A 13,163-nucleotide genomic window follows, 5' to 3' on the forward strand; every position below is an offset into this window, starting at 1 on the left:
CATCGGCGACTTGACTTTCGCGGGTGCGATTCCATGGTAAGAGCGAGCTCCGCCAATCAAAGACGTTGTGTTACACTTTAGGATTGTGGATAGTGTAGTACTACTTTTAAATGACATCACGAATAAAACATGTTTTCCTACTATTGTAGAATGTAAGTGTGTGTTTGCTGGGATCACTTTATCCAGGACGGTAACTCCGGTCAGAGAGTAGACGCATACACAGGGAACAGTTCAGGGTGTTTATATCTCTTGCAGACGAATGACATCAATGATGGCTTCAATAAGTAACCAAATGAATGACGGAATGGATGAACAGATGTATGAATGATGTAGGAATGATGTAGGAATGGTTTTTCTGTAAGACAGAATAAGAAATAGACAAATAGTTATTACTAGATTTACCTACTAAAACACCGGGCTCTAGTAGTAGCAACATACCATAAATGCTATAAACATAACTGGCATAAATAGCTGCCACATACACACGTTAACACAATAATGCAATAGTGCAATATAACGGCCGACATGGTGCTGCAGAGTGACGCACACATGCTACACGAGGTGCAGGCTAATACACTAGCTACCCAATTCGTGAGTGAAACAATTAACACAGCAGAACCACACAAATCACGGCCACCATCAGGAACCGAGTTACGGAATGTATATAACATATATATTACGTAGATACACGTGGTTCAATATTACTCACTCTTCACGAACGCATTCTCTGTCATGGCGTGTTAAGCAGTCGCGCGCAACGAGCATGGACATAATAAAGGGTGGACCACGGACTGGAAAATGGCCGCCCATTCATTCCTATACAAACTGCTCAGTGGCGCAGGGTAACATACAGGAGCGATTTGCTTCCGCGTTATGGGGCCAAGACACGTGGCCTAGTCCGTGACGTACCGGATGCAGAAATATAGAACTGATACCGTAATGCACCGCTTCTTTGTCTTTGGATCTTTTGAATAAATGGATCAATACATGATGAATCACAATGATCGCAAGCAGAGGACCGTGAGAGTTATTGAGCAGCAGATGAACCAGTCCAAAAATCGGACACGTTAACGGAGCACTGAACTAGGCAATCTCGGATGCCATTTGTTTCACTACGATTCCTTTCAGCTGCACACCCCTCTTCCCCAGCGAGATAACGGCTAATAAAACGCTTGAGGTGGCGTTTTGGAAAGAGAAAACTTACATTTTTTTAGGACATGGCATGAAGGTAATTATGAGCCTTTGATTGATATCCAGACATTTTTTGCAGAGACACAATCCTGTTCCCCACTTGTATTGGAGTGGACGGCGATATCTACTTCGTTCTGGGCCACATGAAATGACGGACCCCCGTCCACAGCCAGCTTAAACAGCTGCAATACCAGGCTTGGCCTCTGAGCACTGGTGGATTGCGGAAGTATGCGCCGGTGTAAGTACCATATCGGCTCGGTTTCCAGATCGGCTCGGGGTCCGTCGTCTGCTGATTACGTTTCACAATATCATTGGCTGTACGCTTGAATGGGCGTACATTGTGATTGGCTGTACGTCGGACAGTTGTGATTGGCTGTTTTGTGCTGTAGCTCTGGCTGTAGTCATAGCAACCACGAGGCAACAGCGAGCACATGTGTGAGCGCGAGTAGGTCTGTCTAGTTTCGGTTTGTGTTGCCAGATTGGGCATATGTCCAGTTTTTCCAGCCTAACGTGATTCAAAGTAGGCAAATCAGGCTGAAAATGTGCCCAATCTGGCAACACGGACGGCTTATCTTAACAGCCAAGATGATTCCGAGGGATTTTTTGTTTTTAGAAGAAAACTATCTATACAGATAGGTTGGGAATGGTCTATGTTCAAAATGAAAGATCATTACAGGAATTTAATTTAAGCCATAAAAAACCTTATTGCTGTAGATAGCGTATTGTGTGACGTAATCAGCAGACGACGGACCCCGTGCCGATCTGGAAGCCGAGCCGATATGGTACTTACACCGGTCCTGGGGGCCTTGCAACGAGCTCTGGCGCAGCCCCGTACAATTCGTAACTCTAGGACCCTACGGCGCTACCTGGGCTGCCCAAAGTGCCTTTGGGCACATACATTATATTATACATTATACATTATATATATATATATAAGATACGATATTACAAACTAATGGGAATTTACAACACCTACAAAGCCTTTCAGAAATACACCACACGCACTAGTTGGACTTAATTTCCTGGCTTGTAGCACTTATAGTGTTCCAGTTTGTCTTTGTGAGTCATTGGCTAATTGTTATTAGCTACATTAGCCTCTAATCCAAGGACATATTCTATGATCAGCTTCAAGCAGAATTAGAAGAAACTCCACAACATGACATGAAGATAATAATGGGCGATTTAAATGCAAAAGTAGGCAGCAATAACAAAAACTATGACAGGGCCATGGGGAGGGAGGGCTGCGGCATCATGAATGAAAATGGAGATAGATCATCTAATGATCAACGGCACCTGGAGACGATCACTCTTGGACGTTAGAGTCAGGAGAGGAGCTGATGTCGGCAGCGACCATCACCTAGTCACAGCAGTGCTTAAGTTAAAATTAAGGAGAGCTGAATACTAGCTTTCATACTACAGCTGAAAAACAGATTCCAAGCTCTGGCAGACACGAGTGACAACACGCAAAAAGGACCTGATGATGCCAACATTAAATGGGAACAGATCAAAACCGCTTACTCCAATAGCAGTGAAGTCTGCCTGGGAATAAAGCAAAGGAACAGAAAAGAGTGGATTACAGCAGACACCTGAAAAGTCATAGCAGATAGGAAAGCACTTAAAAAGAAATTAATGGAAGCCAAGTCAGAAAGGATTGAAGATAAATACAAATTACAATATAGGGAAACCGACAGAACAGTTAAGAGGATGGCAAGAGAAATTATATAAACAGTCTTGCAGACCAGGCAGAAGAAACAGCAAACAAGGGAGAGCAAGGTAAGGTCTACAAAATCACCAGAATAGTCTGCGGTAGGTACCATAGATCTATAGATACGCCGATCACTGACAAACAAGGGCGAACTCTTACATCAGAGGCTGAAGTAGAGGCAAGGTGGGCTGAACACTTCAGTGAGGTCCTAAACAGACCCCCACCAACAGCCGAAGCAGAGATACAGGAACCTGAGACTGTTCTTGATATTAACACCGCACCACCAGAAGAAAAAGAAATTGTTTCAGACATCAAATCACTCAAAAACGGAAAAGCCCCCGGGCAAGACAACCTGAACGCAGAACTGTTCAAAGAACACCCAGAACTTTCAGCAAAACTGCTCAAACCACTCTTCACATCCATATGGGAGGGGAAGACGATACCAAACGACTGGTCAAAGGGTGTAATCGTAAAGATCCCCAAGAAAGGTTCCCTAAAAAACTGCGACAACTGGCGTGGAATTACCCTTTTGTCAATTCCAAGTAAAATACTAGCAAAAGTCATCATGCAAAGAATTTCAGATGCAATAGACAAGCAGCTCAGAAGAGAACAAGCAGGGTTTCGGAAAGGAAGAGGGTGTGCCGACCAAATTTTCACTCTGCGCAACATCATAGAGCAGTGTACAGAATGGCAAAGACCGCTATATATCAATTTTGTAGACTTCAAGAAAGCATTTGACAGCATACACAGGGACAGTTTATGGCGCATTCTACGTTTGTATGGGATTCCACAAGAAATCATCCTCATCATAAAGGGTTTTTCCACCAACTTCACATGCCAAGTAGGTAACAGCAACCACACTTTTGAAGTCAAGACTGGAGTGAGGCAAGGATGCGTGATGTCCGCATTACTCTTCAATACCGTCATAAACTGGGTGATGCGAAGAACAACCGAAGATCAACCTAGAGGCATCAGATGGACACTATTTACAACACTTGAAGACCTAGACTTTGCAGACGACTTGGCACTGGTTTCCCATACACACCTACATATACAAGAAAAAACATCCTGTGTCAACAGATTTGCACAATAAATAGGACTGAACATAAGCCTGAAGAAAACAGAGGTGATGACCTTAAACACACAAAATCCCCCACCTATACAAATAAATGGAATAAATATACCCACAACAGAAGAGTTCTCATATCTGGGAAGCATTGTAAGATATGATGGAGGAACAGGCAATGACATCAAAAGCCGACTCAACAAGGCCAGAAACACATTCAGAATGATGAACAATGTGTGGAAGTCCACGAAGTACAGCATCAACACCAAACTCAGAGCTGTGTTCTCTCCACCTTACTATACAGCTCTGAATGCTGGAGGATGACAGAGAAAGACCTTTCTAAGATATCTGCATTCCACACAAGAAACCTCAGAATAATCATACGTATTTTCTGGCCTAACACCATCTCCAACCAGCAATTACTTGCTCGGACCAACCAAGAAAGTATAGAGACCAGGGGTGGACTGGCCATCTGGCATACCGGTGCGCCGTTGACCCAATGTGGGCCGGTCCGGTCCACTATGTTTTATTTTTTCCTCTCTCTCTAATTCCCTCCAATTGGGCCGGCCAATGGGCGACAGAGTGCTAGCAGTGTGTTGCCAGCATCGATGCATATTATTGGTCTATGTTTGTCATTGTCAATCAATCATGGGCTGACTGGCTCAGAGAGCCCTGACAGTGCTGTCAATCACAACACAAACCAGGGTGGGCGGCACCTCATGGCATGGACCGGAGTCGCGGGAGCCGGTACGGAGCTGAAAACGCCCGGGTGGTGCTGAAAAACGGCGACTTAAGCCTCTGGAGATGGAAGTTAAATATTCAAAATTGACAGACCTATTTGGTGCCGGGGTCCACACCCCAGCAGGTGCTGCTGCGCCAGGAGACGAGCGAGTGGAGGCATATATGCTAAGTAACGTTAGCCTTGGGCTAGCTAGGCTACATTTTGAGACATGTCCAAAACAAAGTAGAAAACGTTTCTACATTGAATGTGATGTGACCTAATTAACTGCATACTTGTGACAACATATTAGCCCAGAGTTGAAGGGCTGTGACTGTTGGTAGTTGTGGTTGATTTTGTTTAAATATGCCGAATTGTGATATTATGGGTTATTATTGTTCAGATGATTTAGCTAAGCTAGCTAACATCTGCTAACGTCAGCAGTCTCTTGTTGCCATAGCAACAGTAAACATTGACACGGACTCATGAGCTTGTGGCAACCCCAATCGTCGGCGGCTGAGATTCCCGAAGGAGACGGACCAAACAGGGTGTGGGTCAATGTTTTTTTATTGCGTGTAACCACTCATGCCAAAAAAAGGGTAACGAAAGAGTTAACTCAGGTTCTTCCTGGTATGGGAAAAAAGGACACCGCTCCGGGTCTTGTCCTGCTGCGGGGGGCGGGGTCTCGGTCCCCGGCGTCTTCGGCTGCTTAGACCTGGGGGGAGGCGTAATGGCGTTAGCGGGGGTCCGGGTAATCTCCACCTACCGCGTCTTTCCGACTCGGCCGCATTCCCCTGACTGGTGCGCGTGCGGTCCTTAAGTACCCTCCGCCGTCTCCCTCCGCCGGGTGCTCTGCATCTCCGTGATTGCGCGGGTGCGCTCGATGCGCGCTCCCGCGTCGCTGCGCCAAGCGGCACATATCTCCCACCGACTACCTGCCCGCGGAGAGGGCGCTGGCGGGGCTCGAACTCCTCCGTCGGATCGGGGTTGCCACACACCCCCACCCGCAAGTCGGGGTCCCCCCGGCATAGGCCTAGGCAGGCGTCCCTCCAGGACAGTGCAGCTGTCTTCTCCCGGGCCAGCTGGGTGAGAGGGACCTGCCAGTATCCTTTTGTCAGGTCCAGGGTGGTAATGAACCGGGCCGGGCCCAGCCGCTCTATCAGTTCGTCTATGCGGGGCATGGGATAGGCGTCGAAGGCCGACACTTCATTACATTTCCGGAAGTCGTTGCAGAAGCGGTACGTTCCATCCGGTTTGGGGACCAGGACCACCGGGCTGGACCATGCGCTGTGGGACTCCTCGATGACCCCCATCTGTAGCATGCTGATGACTTCCGCTCGGATGGCGGCCCGCCGTGCCTCCGGAATGCGGGAGGGCCGGAGTCGGATTCTGACTCCCGGTTCCGTCCTGATGTCATGGCTGACGGTCGCGGTCCTCCCGGGCCGCTCCGAGAAGACATCGAGGTGCTGGAGGACCACTTCCTTCATGTCCTGGGTCTGGCTTGGGCTCAGCTGCTCCCCCACTGGTACCTCGGGCAGGGGTAGTCGTGCGGACAGGGACAGGAGGGCTGGTTCTCGCGGGGCTGTTGGTGGGTGCCACTGCTTCAGCAGGTTGATGTTGTAGACCTGGATGGTCTTGCGCCTCCACGGTTGCCGCACCCGGTAGTTGACGTCGCCGACCCGGTCGATAACGTCGTAGGGACCTTGCCATTTGGCCAGGAACTTACACTCGGCGGTCGGGACGAGGACCAGCACCTGGTCCCCCGGGTTGAAGGTGTGGAGCTTGGCCCCTCGGTTGTACACCCGGGCTTGGGCTTGCTGGGCCCGACCGAGGTGTTCCCGGACCACGGGCCAGATCTGCGCCATCCGGCCCCGCATCTGCTCCACATGCTTGATGACGGTGCGGTGGGGTGATGGTTGGCTCTCCCAGGCGTCCCGGGCGATGTCGAGCAGCCCTCTTGGTCGCCGGCCGTAGAGGAGCTCGAAGGGCGAGAATCCCGTGGAGGCCTGGGGCCAGTTTTTCCCATCAGCTTCCATGACCTTCTTGAGCATGGACTTTTGAGGGTTTTGTTAAACCTCTCCACCAACCCGTCGGTTTGGGGATGGTAGACGGAGGTCCGGAGGTGGCGGATCTGTAACAGACTGGTGAGGTCTTTCAACACCCGGGACATAAAACAGGACCCCTGATCCGTCAGGATCTCTCGGACTATCCCCACCCGGCTGAATAAAACCATTAGCTCCCTCGCCACCGCCTTGGCTGTGGCAGCACGGAGAGGAACTGCCTCTGGGTAGCGTGTGGCGTAATCCACCATAACTAAGACGTAGCGGTGGCCTCGACTAGTCTTGGGGAGGGGACCTATGATGTTTAGACCCAGCCGGTCGAACGGGACTTCTATCAGCGGCATCGGGATGAGGGGGTTCCGTACATTGGGTCTCGGGGCGGTGCGTTGGCACTCGGGGCACGCCCGGCAGTAATCCTCTACGTTACGATTTACCCCCGGCCAGTAAAACCGGTTCAGGATTCTGTCCCTCATCTTGTCCACCCCCAGGTGAGCCCCAATAGGTGTGTGTGGGCCATATAGAGGACTTTGCTTACGTACGGCCTTGGAACGACCAACTGTTCTACCTCCTTACCCCCTCTCTGTACCACCTGGTATAGTAACCCCCCCCTGGTGCTGAAGTGTGGGTACTGTCGGTCACTCACCGAGTCCCGCGAGAGGCCTTCATGGACCTGGACGTGTCCCCAGGCGTGGCGGAGGGCGTCGTCCTCCAGCTGGGCGGTGGCGAACTGTCCTCCCTTGTCGGGACCTCCCCCGTCGGCCAGGGGGTAGTCGGAGAAGTCTATGAGGGGCGGAGTCTCCTCCTCGTCTGGCGGAGGGGCCTGCTCGGAGGCCGTCATCGTGTCCGGGGTCCCCGGGGGAAGGGACACCGTGGACGAGGCGTGGGTGTGTCGTGCCGCCTCTCTCGGGGGCCTGTCGGGGGTCTCGTCCGAGTCGGACCGGGAGGGCGCCGGGTGGGAGGCCATATAGGCGGGCCGGCTACGCAGCCGGCGGGGTCGGGTCCGAGGTGGTCGGCGCCGGGGTGCCTGAAGCTCGGCCCCTAGCAGTTTGGCGAAGCTCGGGCAGTCCCGTCCGATTAAGAGGGGCATCGGGAGGTTTGGGACCAGCCCGGCCCGAACCGTGAAGGTGCCCTTCGGGGTCTGGACTGTGATCTGCCTCGTGCTGTAGGACTCGGTCTGTCCGTGGATGCAGCCTACGTCGATCCTCCGCCCGGAGGCCCCGTCCGCCAGGCCGGGTCGGACCAGCGTAACCACGCTCCCTGAGTCGAGCAGGGCGTGGGTGTCGTGCCCCCCCACGCGTAGGTCCGCTCTTGGGACCAGCAGGTGGTGCGGAGGCAGACCCCCCTCTCCTGTCGGACGGACTGGCCGTGGGCATGGATACGTCCCCTGCTCCGGGACAATGGCGGGCCAGGTGGCCCGTCTGGCCGCACGTGTAGCACCTCCACTCCTCTCTCTGGGTCGGAGGGGCGGGCCCTCGGCGGTCCGCGATGGTCGGGTTCGGGTAGGCGGGTGCGCGGGAGGGCGGTGCCTGGGTGCGCTGGCTCTCCAGCGTCCGTCCGCGTCGCTCGGTCCGCGTCCGCGTCACACCTCGATCTCCTCCTCCCGCGTTGCGGCCTGGTCTCCGGGTTGATTCATGGTCGCCTCGTCTAGGGTCTGCCGAAGGATGGCGGTGCCTGCATTCTCCACCACTGTGGCAACCCCAATCGTCGGCGGCTGAGATTCCCGAAGGAGACGGACCAAACAGGGTGTGGGTCAACGGTTTTTATTGCGTGTAACCACTCAAGCCAAAAAAAGGGTAACGAAAGAGTTAACACAGGTTTTTCCTGGTATGGGAAAAAAGGACACCGCTCCGGGTCTGGTCCTGCTGCGGGGGGCGGGGTCTCGGTCCCCGTCGTCTTCGGCTGCTTAGTCCTGGGGGGAGGCGTAGCGGGGGGTCCGGGTAATCTCCACCTACCGCGTCTTTCCGACTCGGCCGCATTCCCCTGACTGGTGCGCGTGCGGTCCTTAAAGATCCCATGCCATTCTATTTTATGATGCTTTAATATAGGTATTAGTGGGCCACAAACACAGTATTCAAAGACGTCCCCGAAATTCAGCCGTGGTGCAGAGTTACAGTCACTCCGAAACAGTCGCACATTGAGCTTCCCCCAAACGCGCTGTTTCGGTGGGCGTGTCAAGGCAGGTCAAGGAGGGGGGTGGGGGTGTGGCCCTGAGCAGCTTGTAGCCACTACCATGCGCTCTGTATACGGTGGGCGTGTCAAGGCATGTCAAGGAGGGGGGTGGGGGTGTGGCCCTGAGCAGCTTGTAGCCACTGACAGTACCATGCGCTCTGTTTAGGGTGGATGTATCGCAATGGCTCTTAGAAACCCATATTATACATAGATATCTATATCATATAATATATAATATATATTATCACGGCCAAAAGCTGTGTGAGCCTCCAGACGATAGGTTATTATGAATCTCAAACGACCGCGTCGACTTCAGATTGATGTGGAAGTGGAAGAACCAGAGACGTCGGAGAATCCGACGAAGTCCTTTGTGATTCATTATATCGTCTGGACGCGCACACAGCTTTTGGCCGTGATAATATGTATTATTTGATATAGATATCTATGTATTATATGATATTATTTAGATATAGAGCAGAGCTCCAGGACTGTAACGCAAGTGTTGTACACTTCCTTGTTATTTGGATAACCGTTCTGCTGTTGTTGGTGTGATGGCGCATAACACGTAGGACTCTCGTCTCTGGTATTTCTACAACGAGACTCGTAGTGGGGGTTATCTCAGCCATGGTTGAGAATGAATTGGGGGAAAGGAACTTTGGCTTTGACTCCCTGAAGTAGGCTACATGAACCACGACATGGAGGAGAAAGGGATTGTTGGCCGCGAATGTATCCCGCTTGAGCCCTGCTTCCCGCCGCCTCGGCAGCGGTCAGCGCTAATCACCGCCTCGGCAGCGGTCAGCGCTAATCACCGCATCCTGAAGCCGAGGCGGTGGTCCATCGGCAGCGAGGCTCTGGCGGGAGACGACCGCGGTCAACAATCCCTTTCTCCTCCATGTCGTGGTTCATGACTTCAGGGAGTCAAAGCCAAAGTTCCTTTCCCCCAATTCATTCTCAACCATGGCTGAGATAACCCCCACTACGGGTCTAGTTGTAGAAATACCATAGATGAGAGTCCGACGTGTTATGCGCCATCACACCAACAGCAGAACGGTTATCCAAATAACAAGGAAGTGTACAACACTTGCGTTACAGTCCTGGAGCTCTATATCTAAATAATATCATATAATACATAGATATCTATATCAAATAATACATATTATCACGGCCAAAAGCTGTGTGCACGTCCAGACGATATAATGAATCACAAAGGACTTCGTCGGGTTCTCCGACTTCTCTGGTTCTTCCACTTCCACATCAATCTGTAGTAGACAGAACCCTGCGCTGCCTGCTGCCGGCGCGAGGCACCACCGCCCGGCTGCCCGCTGCCGGGCGGTGGTGCTTCGCGGCGGTGGTGCCTCGCGGCAACCTGCGGCAGGCAGCATGTCGCAGTTCATGTAGTTCGATGTCGTTCTGCCATTGCATTCAAAATTCTGTAACTAGCCTGTTACTACGAACTAAGCAACTACCGTACACGTATTAGCATTTAGCACTAGCTCAATCACGACTCCTTCAGAATTCTTGTGGGTGGTTACGAACCAACCAAGTGGGCAGGGCCATGAATAATAATTTGACAACGCTACGTCACAGTGTCACCTTATCCAGATAGGCTCATTTCTTCTGCCTTTTTCCTTTTATTGCCTATTGCATTCAGCAGACAAACTGCATAGATTTCAAACTTACCACAGCTCACAAACTTATTCAGACCTATGTTATTTAACAAACAATAGGAAAAATGTGATTTTAATGGCATGGGCTCTTTAAGTACCCTCCGCCGTCTCCCTCCGCCGGGTGCTCCGCATCTCGATTGCGCGGGTGCGCTCGATGCGCGCTCCCGCGACGCTGCGCCGAGCAGCACATATCTCCCACCGACTACCTGCCCGCGGAGAGGGCGCTGGCGGGGCTCGAACTCCTCCGTCGGATCGGGGTTGCCACAAGCTGTAAATAGAGATGCAGAATCAAGCTGTATTGTAAATACAGATCATTGAATTTATACTTTGAATACTTTGAATTTTAGCACAAAATACAAGTAAACCTATAGGAAATTATTACGGTAGTTTAATTGCCATTGAATTTATTGTAATCTTTCAATTAATTTATTGTTTACTGAGGTGATGACTATTGCATGTGGTGAGAGGAATGCAATATGTGTATTTTTAAAGGTTTATGTGAAGAAACATACTATCTGTGATAAAATGACAATTGGTAATTCATGAATGTCCCTTATATTCTCTGCTACCATCATCTCCTGTCAAACAGGTTTTCCTGACCTGCTAGAAGTTCTTATGATGCTAGAGAGAGAGAGAGAGAGAGAGAGAGAGAGAGAGAGAGAGAGAGAGAGAGAGAGAGAGAGAGAGATTCGTCTTGACTTTGTGATTTTATTATGCAACTTGTTTTGTCTCAGATTGAAACAAAAGGTTTGATTATGATTATTTCCTGGTTGAAGATTTTCATATTGATGTTCATTTCAAACATCTGCAAATCTTTTAAGTTAAATTAACAGTTATGCAGGTAGGCCTTGGGGCTCTTTGGAGACTTAAGTCATCCTTCATGACAGATAAATTTGTCACCAAGTGTCACTACATCAAAAAAGGCTACATGGCTATTGGCTACATATACTTGTCAGTACACAGATACTGAGTGCAAGTTCTGTTTGCTGTTATTTTGCAAGTCATGAATTTGGTGAGGAGTGTAGCTGGCTGGCTGCGGACGAGGAAGTAAGTCTTTATAACCATAAATAGAGAATACAAATTTTTTTACCTATAGCCGTGTGAAAAAGTCTAAGACATGAATTACAGGTCTGAATAGATATGCATTCTCATGCGTGTATGTGCACATGTAAACATACATGTGCACATACACGTATATGTGCACATGTAAACATACATGTGCACATACACGTATATGAGAATGCATATATATTTAAACCTGTAATTCATGTCTTAGGGCCCTTACATAGTCGACGCGAGCGACGCGCGTAAACGACGTGAGTGACGCGAGCGTCGCGCTTCCTTTCATAGTCTACACAGCATGCGCGAACGTCGCGGGCAATGCATGACATGCAATACACCACTCACGCCATAGGTGGCAGCAGAGTCACCGGTGTTTTCGCGGGGGGACGTTCCAGGTGACGTTCCGATCAAAGTGGCTACGGAAGAAGAGTGATGCAGCGCAGAGATAGGCGGTGGTATGTGCGCCCTTTAAATCCCACACGAGATCAGGATGGGGAATTTGTTTCTCTGGTGCTTCCAATGCGAAGCATGGACGAGGAGAGGCATTTCCAGTATTTTCGGATGTTTGATGATCTCCTTTCGCGAGTCATACGATATCTTCCAGACTCACCAAAACCGGCCCTTGTCAGGGAGCAGCTGGCAGATTATTTTTTGTCAGATGCTGGCGTGTTTCCCCATCAGTACAATGTGCTACAATTGGGTATGCGCACTGAACAATAAATGTATATACATTGGTCACTTGGAAGCATGACTTTTGATTCATTAGTTATCATGTTACACAAGTTACCTAATTTGGTTTACGTCAAACTCATTAATTCATATCCATATAAAATGTTTATACAACGAGCTATTGCCTTGACAGATGAATGAATTATTTAAGTGTAGGCCTATAGCCAAAGGCTTTAAGCTATAGCGGATAATGTCCACAGAAAATATATGGTAGGCAACATTATAAGAGAAAAGGGGTTTATTTATCAAATACAGAAAATTGTCCACCATACACGCACACATTTTTCATTCACTACACACTCACGCTTTCAAATTTCATTCACTCAAAGAGGCTACTGAAGTTATGTTTCACACAGAACATGGACATTTATGTTTCACATAGAACGTGAACACAAAACATTACGTAATTAATTCAAATAGGCTAATTCTAAAACAAATAAGGCCAGCAATAGAACGAATATCGGGTGACAAGAAGATCATTAAAATGGCTCACAATCCCGCATCAGCTGTCTGATATCGCGCATCAAAATAGAACTTTGACCCTGTGGAAGGGTTCGCATAAATTGGCACAGATAATTAGTAAAAGAGACGTCAAGTCATTCTTATCACGTTCCCGCATCCTCTCATATGTTCTTCTGTAAATATTACCTATAGTAGTAATAATGTACAATATTTGCAGTATCGCCCCCACCGACAACGCTTGGTATTGCATGGATCGGCGCGTCGCGTATCAAAAATTTGGAGGACGCGTTTTGCTACGCTTCGACGCTTAATGGCGGCCGAAGCGTCGCGTCGC

Source organism: Gadus morhua, chromosome 4 (assembly GCF_902167405.1).
Source record: "Gadus morhua chromosome 4, gadMor3.0, whole genome shotgun sequence".
NCBI lineage: Eukaryota > Metazoa > Chordata > Actinopteri > Gadiformes > Gadidae > Gadus > Gadus morhua.